Raw genomic sequence first — 8,036 nt, 5'->3', positions numbered from 1 at the left:
TTATACTTAGTATATCATTAAGATAAAAAAAAATTGCACTTTTGTGAGTAAAATATAGAGAAAACTATATTTTGGGTAAGTGATTCTACTACTCAAGACTAACTAATCTTTATTACTCCGTCAGACTCAAATTATTTGTCAAAAGTTCTAAGATTAATTTAACTATTACTATTTCATTTACCTTTAGGAGTAATTGCTTCTCAACACTATAAACACTTCAATTATAAAGATATAACATGAATAGAGTAATATTCAATAAAAATGAATTATTTATTAAGGCATAATAATAAAAAAAAAAAAAAATTAACGGAAATTTTCCTTTGAATATATTGTATACTATAAGATACACAGAACAAAAAGATTGTTTACCCTATGGAAAATTTTGGGGAATCATCTAACCAAATTACACAAATGGAATGCATGTATCCCTATTTTAAATTAAAGGCAACAATAGCAAGCCGCAACATGTGAACTCCGAGGAATTAAAATCTTCAATGATTTTTGAACCATTATAACCTAAAACTAAATCTAATCATGATGTTGCCTGCTTTTGTTCATCGATCTCAAATAACTGCATCTCATGGACGAAGAGTTCAACTTTTGTGCTTCCGAGTTACTTCAATGATTTGTACATGAGTTTTGGGTCGATAGTGGTCATCTGTATCTACTTTTTTGATTTCCTGCACGATATCTTCTCCCTTGATAACACCGCCAAAGACATTAATCTTGTCATTCAAATCTGGTATTGGGCCTATTGTGATAAATAGATCAAATCCTCCACCTTCGTACTTCACTTTGGAAGTACCAAACATAAATACTTCATGCTTAAGACTTGTGTCCAGTTGGCTGGAATGTTTTCCCCTCAACGTCCAGCCTTCTGTGGCTTCAGGCCTATCAACTTTACTACCATAGATAACAAAGTTCTTGATTACACGAGTAAATTGCATCCCTTTAAAGGCCCTTCTGATTGAAATCAATGAACTTTTCAACAATGTCTGGAGAATCATCCTTGTAAAGTTCCACAGTTATCAGGTATTTCGAAGTGGTTATAAGAGCGTAATTAGGAATATCAGATTTCTTCTTCTCAATAGCCTTGCTGGTTGATATACCATCCTGTGTCTGAACAATTGATCTCCGAGACCAATTATCTATATAGAAAATAGGGAAAACACCATCACATCGACAATTAGGATGTATACTATAATTGTAGGGACACTGACACCACTTGGCCGCTTTTTCTTTTTGCTTTACAACAAAAGAGCTTGAGGTTTATCCTTGCCATGATGTTTAAAACAATCAAGTATTAATTTCCTGAATTGCCTGAGCTGGATTGATTATTTTTCTTTGAATTTCATTGTTTTTTCTAAAAATATTCAGCGTGGAATTGTAAAATATATAAAACTTTCCTCTGTATTGGCAACTGTATCTGTGTATGTATTTATAGTGCTGAAATAATTTTTGAATAGCAGTTGAGATAAAGATAAAGAGTTGGAATAACTTAATTTTAAATTTTAATTTAAATTAGATTATGATAAATACTAAGAGATGAGATAACACTAAAACACTAAAATCATGGAGGAATTTATAATCAAATTAAATTTAAAATTAATTTGAACTTTTCAGTTTGCTTAAGATATGTTTTGTTCACCTATTAATAAGTACGTATATTTGAATTTATACTTTTTATTAACTTAAAATTTTCAATTCAAAAATTGTCTTACAACATCTATAATTTTGTAATAAAAAATGCCATGTGGCTTCTCAATAACTTGCCATGTGGCTTCTTCTGATGCTTCTTTATCTGCTTTATAATATCTATAATATATTAAAAGTGTGAAGACCATTAGAAATGTGATTCGAACTTTTTGCCCTTCATTAAAACACTTCGCAATAGACAAAATAATCATTTCACCCTTTTTTTTTTTTTTTACTTATTATTTAACTATAACATTGATTCCTAAAATAATTTGGTTAGGACTTCAAAATACATGGTGACTTTTGTCTTCTAATTTGTTAAGGTTTAATTTGTTCACTTCACCTATATATATTTATATGATTAATATAGTATGCATACGAAATTTAGGTCTACAAATTGCAGGATAACAATTGTATGTGCCTCCACCCTCCATCGTAAAAATTTGTTCATGTTCTCATAATCACGACTTCTTCGGGCAACTGCGAGGGGAGAAAAAGGTATGACAATTTCTTTGTTTGTAAATTAAAATATGTAGCTCCCATTATTTTTCTTTGATAGTTTTGTGAATGAGGTTTAGGGATTAGATCTCCTCCACTACTATTTTATCCATTAGTATTCAGCAGAAGTGTCATGCGAACAATATTGAAACCTAATGCATTCGACTTTTGGAGGCTGATGGATCCATGGATTTGATTAGAGGCCGATGGGACTCTTTGTGATGAAAGGTATTATGACATATATTATATTAGCATGGCCATGGCAGTTTCTTTGTAATCAACTATTGTATTTCAAACATCTCCTTTATATAAATTACAATTTTTAAGTTTCTCAAACATCTTATGCTCTTAAAGTGTCTAATTGGAAAAAGAATCTGTTGAGGTATCTAAGTAAAATATGTGAACAATTTAAAATTGTAATTTATCTCGGATAGACTATAGTTTTATAGTGTCTCTTGTGGATTTCTGCCAACTTTTGTTGTATTTTATTAACTTGTAGAACGTATTATTTGATTTATCCGAAGATGTCTAACTATACGTTTACTTTTACATTTGATTTATGTTTCATGTTTCAGTTTTCAATATAATTCGGCTATATATTGTGTCAAGCAATATAATGACACATGCTTAATATTGTCAACAAAATATTAGGTTACAAAAAAACAGTTTCTTGGGTATGAGCACGAAATTTTAAGCAAGTTGGTGCCATGTCCATAAATTCAAGGGTAGCAGTTTTAGGTATTTGATTAATATATTGATTGAAACTTTGTTGATTGTAACCACCTTCAGTTGATCCTTAAGCATTCGATTTGATTATTTTCATGGCATGTGAATAACTAATTATTTTTTTTTAGTCAAGAATTGACTTAGGATTCTGCAGGAATATATAGAGGTTGAGAATTGGGGTAAAATGTTAGTAGATAATTGAAGGTATTTTTTTTTCAATTTTATTAGTATTGTGATCTCCCACTAGCGTAACTCCTCCATCTGTCTACATGTTGCTCCTTTTTTGCTAGCCTATTTACAAACACGTGAATATTTGTGTGAATTTGTAATTTCAAAATAGAAGAAACTAATATCCAAAAATAATTAGAAACTTTGAAATTGAATTTAATAGGCATCAGTGTTTTGTTTAAGAGTTCCTTTTTCTTTATAAGATTTTAGATTTAGGAGCCTAATTCATTTTTTTTTTTAAGAATTTCTTCTTTTTATAATTTTTAGCCATACACAACTTGGGCAAGTTTTTACCCACAGTTTGATCCTTTTAAAAAAAAATTACAAAAGATTCGTAGTCTATGAGAACGATGAGTAGTTTAATGTTTTGTTATTATGGTTTGAGCCTTAATTATTAATTCTTACCCTTCATTAAAAGATTTCGTCATACAAAAAATTATCTTTTCACTTTCTTCTTCAAATTACTATTAAATTACTTTTTAAAAAATATTTAAATAAGAAGTTCTGCAGCATATGATAAGAGAAAATTTTAAAATATTAAAAAGTCTTCAAATATATGATAAGATATATTATGAAAAATAATAATTAACTACACTCTTATATTGCGGAATAGACGTTGCAAGAAAGAAAATTTAAAAAACTTAACTACTTTTAGTTGAGTATTTATACATTGGGTTTTCTCACATAATTTTTTTGTCCCTTTTTCTTCGGAAAACTTGCAATTTTGATGTATGTTTTCCTGCACGTGCCTATTTTACTTAGCAACCAAGAAAGTCTTTTAGGACTGGAAAATTTATTGTACAAATAACATAAGCTTTTTAAATTATTTTACTCTCTCTCTATTAATATACATAACATAGCCGACATATACATAGCATTCTGCGTATATGTTAGAATTTTTGTAATATGTTTAGGGAGATAGAATTTTTTGTAATATTAAAAACATAAGTTGTGTATTTGTGTAATTTTTAGAAATTTATTACTGCTATTTTAATATGACCATTAAAGAAAAAGTCCATTTAGCGTACCTTTATAAGAAAAGACAACAATGTAATTTGCTGAAAACTTAAATTCATATCGAGTTTAAATTTTGTGCACCATTAGACATCGGTGTACAAAATATTGGTTCAAATATTTGATGAAGGATAAGATATGTGACGTGGGTCTGGGACGGTTCAAATATTTAAAAAGGAGATGCATAAATGCCCAAATGTAGAGGTTTGAGATGTTGGCTACAAATGATCTTAGGAGAGGTAGAGGTAGACCGAAGAAGTATTTAAGATAGGTGATTAAATAGGACGTGAGACAATTACAGTCTACTGAGCATTAGGGATTGTTGGGATTTCTTTTCTTGAACCTAAGGATCTATCGAAAACAACTTCTCTATTGTTGGGGTAAAAGATAAGGTCTGCATAGACACTAGCTATGTTATTTTTATAGCAAGACATCATCAAACACTAGAATGACAAAATCATAAAAGGACAGTTCTATTGGCAACTTACAACTTGGAAGCCTAAGTTTAATTATATTAATTTTAATTTGAAGTATCTTAAACCACAAATTATATTCTAAAGATGTGAAATTCATACACTAACTCTCATATTTTTATTTTTATTTTGAAAAACTATGTTTACTATAGTGAAGTGATGAAAATATTGAATCCTTTGATGGGTATATTTAAATTTGATTACGAATCTAGAACTCGTAATATTGTTAAAAGAAATAGAATTGTTGTATATTTAGCTAAGTCAAAAACTTGTGATAGGTAAAAAAAAGTATTACGTTTTTTATCAATTGATGTGATATCCACATGCAATGCACGTACACTAAACTAGTATATATAGATAGAGATAGAGAGATGTATATATATGTAAAGTTTTAAAGATTTGAACGTCTTAGTCTATGAATATAATGATCCAAATGATGTTTTCGAATTTAACATGCCTACTTCTAACCGAGCGTTTTAAAAGAAATTTAGTACTTTCCCCATTTCAATTTATTTGTTTAACTTTTATTTTTAATATGTTATATATTTGAAAATTACGTAAAAGGTACTTTAAATCATGACTATTAACAACTTTAATTATTTAAATGTATATAAAAGATTCAATTGACTCTAGAAATTCTATCAGTGCCATATAAATTAGGACAAAAAAAGTGACATATCTTTCTTGAAAATTAGGTAAAAAGTACTATAAATCACAATAACTAATAACTTAAAATATTTTAAAACAATATAAGACAAAATTGATTAACTCCCCAAGTTTCACTTGTGCTACTTAAATTGGGACAGAGAGAATAACAAATATTGGACTCGTGCTGGTACAAGCATCAATATCTAGGATAGAGATATTTGGTGAAGTTTTTTCTTTCATACACAATTAAGAGAAATGACATAAATGGTCCCTTATGTTTGGGATATTCAAAATTGTTAAGTATTCACCGAGTATATTTGACGTTAAAGTTTGTCAAAAGTGAACATTTAGATCTTCATTAAATATTTCGCGAAGGCTTTTTCTTCTGGTACAAAATAAAGAGAAATGCATAAATGGCCCCTCAATTTGTTGGGTTTGAAATCGAGAGGGCAACATGCAGAAGCTTAAAATTTGTAAACCATAGAGGCGATAAATCAGATGACAAAGAAAAACATAATACTAAAAAATATTATTGATATGGTTTGGTCAAACGACCTACATATTGAAAATAATATTAAAAAAAATATAAAATCTATTTGGAGAAAATCTCCTCCTAAACAAGACTCATAACGACTACATTGTGGATGTTATTATGTTATGGTATGAAAAGGGGGTTTTCTATTTATAGAGTTCCAAAACCTTTTCTCCAGGAAAGAGGTTTGTCAAATATGGAAAAGTTTTATATTTTCCTTTAAGGAAAAGTAAGAGTAATTATAGTATTACTTTTATTTTTATTCTAAGAAAAATAAAACTTAAATTTGGTAAGAAAATCATGGCAAAAACCCTAACAAATCTCCTCTTTTTGGCTTGATTTTCTTGACATAATTTGATACACCTTCTTCGCATGCATGATCTTCGTTCTTTACATAATCTTCATCACTACTGCTAGCCATGGTTAAAAATAAGATTTAAAATATTATGGTTAAGAGTGGGTTAAAAATATATTTTTTATTTTTATTTTTAAAGATGCACCAACAGGAATGTTGAAATATGCTTAAAACTTCTTCTCCACATGTAGTTGGACAAAAATCTTTATTATCATCAAATTGATTGCAAATTGATTAGAACCGCCTTGAACTTGTCTTCAACCTCGTTTCACCAAACCATTGAACCATAGGCTCTGATACCGCTTGTTGGGAAGTTTTATATTTTTATTTAAGGAAAAGTAAAAGTAATTATGGTATTACTTTTATTTTCCTTCTAAGAAAAATAAAACTTAAATTTGGTGTGAAAATCAGGACAAAAAAACTAAAACAATTTGGTATATACCAAAACTGGTTTCTGGACATCTGAATACATTGGTCTTCATTAAATATTTAACAAACTTTGATTATGATATTTAATAAGTATTGTGGAAAGACGAGATCTAATAAGAACTCATATTTGAATGTACAATTTCTATTAATTTTTAGTCTATTTTTGAAGTCTGGTGCAACTTTGTGAGGTATAGTTTTTGCTATATTCTGGTGTTATTGTTTCAAATATTATAATTTTTTGGAATTGGATAAGACTTTTCTTATTTTTTAATTAATTAACTTTTTCTTCTTCATGTTTCCGTTAAAATTTATTAACTAAAAGAGAGCGAAAGTGCTCATTTTGGCAACCTAAAAGACCAAAATTATTAAAAATATATTTAAGGAATCATTTTGTTCGTACCCAAAAATATAAGGGATTTCTTTTTTTAAACCCTTTCCAAAACTATCAAACTGGAGTACGGTAGGGGGCAGAGGAAATTTTTGATAAATGTGAAATGCGTAGAAATTAAAAAGAACTAAAATTTACATATATACATAAGGTAACTTCAGCTTATTACAATAAATTTCATATTGGTAAAGTAATTACATAAATCTCAAATTAATTACTCAAATCTCTTAATTTTTTATTTTCTCTCTCCTTAATATTATACATCCAAAAAAGGCCGCCTTTTTCCTCCCTCTTTTTCTCTCCCATTACAAATCAGTTTATCCTCCATTATTCATTCCTTTCTTTCACGCCTAAAATCAAGCAATCATACTTAGAGTTTACCATTGTAATTTTTCAAATATTAATTGAACTTATTGATTTCATTCATTAATTTTTTTTAATTTTTTTTTTAACTTCACAAAATTAGAAAGTCATGGACTTGTTTGAGAAAACAAAGGCAAAAAAAATGGCGACAAATTATCAGAATCTTCGAAAAATCTCAATTGGGTCATCATCATCAGCAGCAGAGTACAACGGGGTGGAGCATGCTATGGAAAATGAATCTTGTGAACAGAGCGCAACGACGTTTATTTAAATGATTGAATCAACGAAATCACTTGTTCAGTCTTCTGTAAGAATCTAAATCCTAATTATTTGATTATTTAATGGTTGTTTATATTATTCTATTTCTGAAAAGGAATGATCTTGCTCCGTTTTATATATTTTTAATACTCTTTCAAAGATTCTATTTTGTAATATCAAATTCTTCCAATATTCTTGGATCTAACTTTATGTTTCAAAGATTCTATTTTATATGTTTCAGTATTTTGTCTAACTTTATGTTTGTTTTTTGTTGAAACAGGTTAGCTTTGTGATTGCAAAGATAACTGCAATTTGTACACCGAGGTTACTCAAAAGAATAAGTGATTTGCTACGATGGGAAAGAATTACTTGTCATCGCATCCAAAAATGTAGATTTTATACATTATACATTACTTTATTTAACACACT

General features: G+C 28.6%; 1 pseudogene; it reads right to left on the bottom strand.

Moving 5' to 3' along the window:
• Window positions 1–593: 593 nt before the first annotated feature.
• LOC107846530 lies at window positions 594–6,235 on the bottom strand (annotated as a pseudogene).
• Between the last annotated feature and the right edge of the window lie 1,801 nt (window positions 6,236–8,036).

This window comes from Capsicum annuum, chromosome 11 (genome assembly GCF_002878395.1).
Source record: "Capsicum annuum cultivar UCD-10X-F1 chromosome 11, UCD10Xv1.1, whole genome shotgun sequence".
NCBI classification, from domain to species: Eukaryota; Viridiplantae; Streptophyta; class Magnoliopsida; order Solanales; family Solanaceae; genus Capsicum; species Capsicum annuum.
This window is presented reverse-complemented; position numbering and strand designations above follow the sequence as displayed.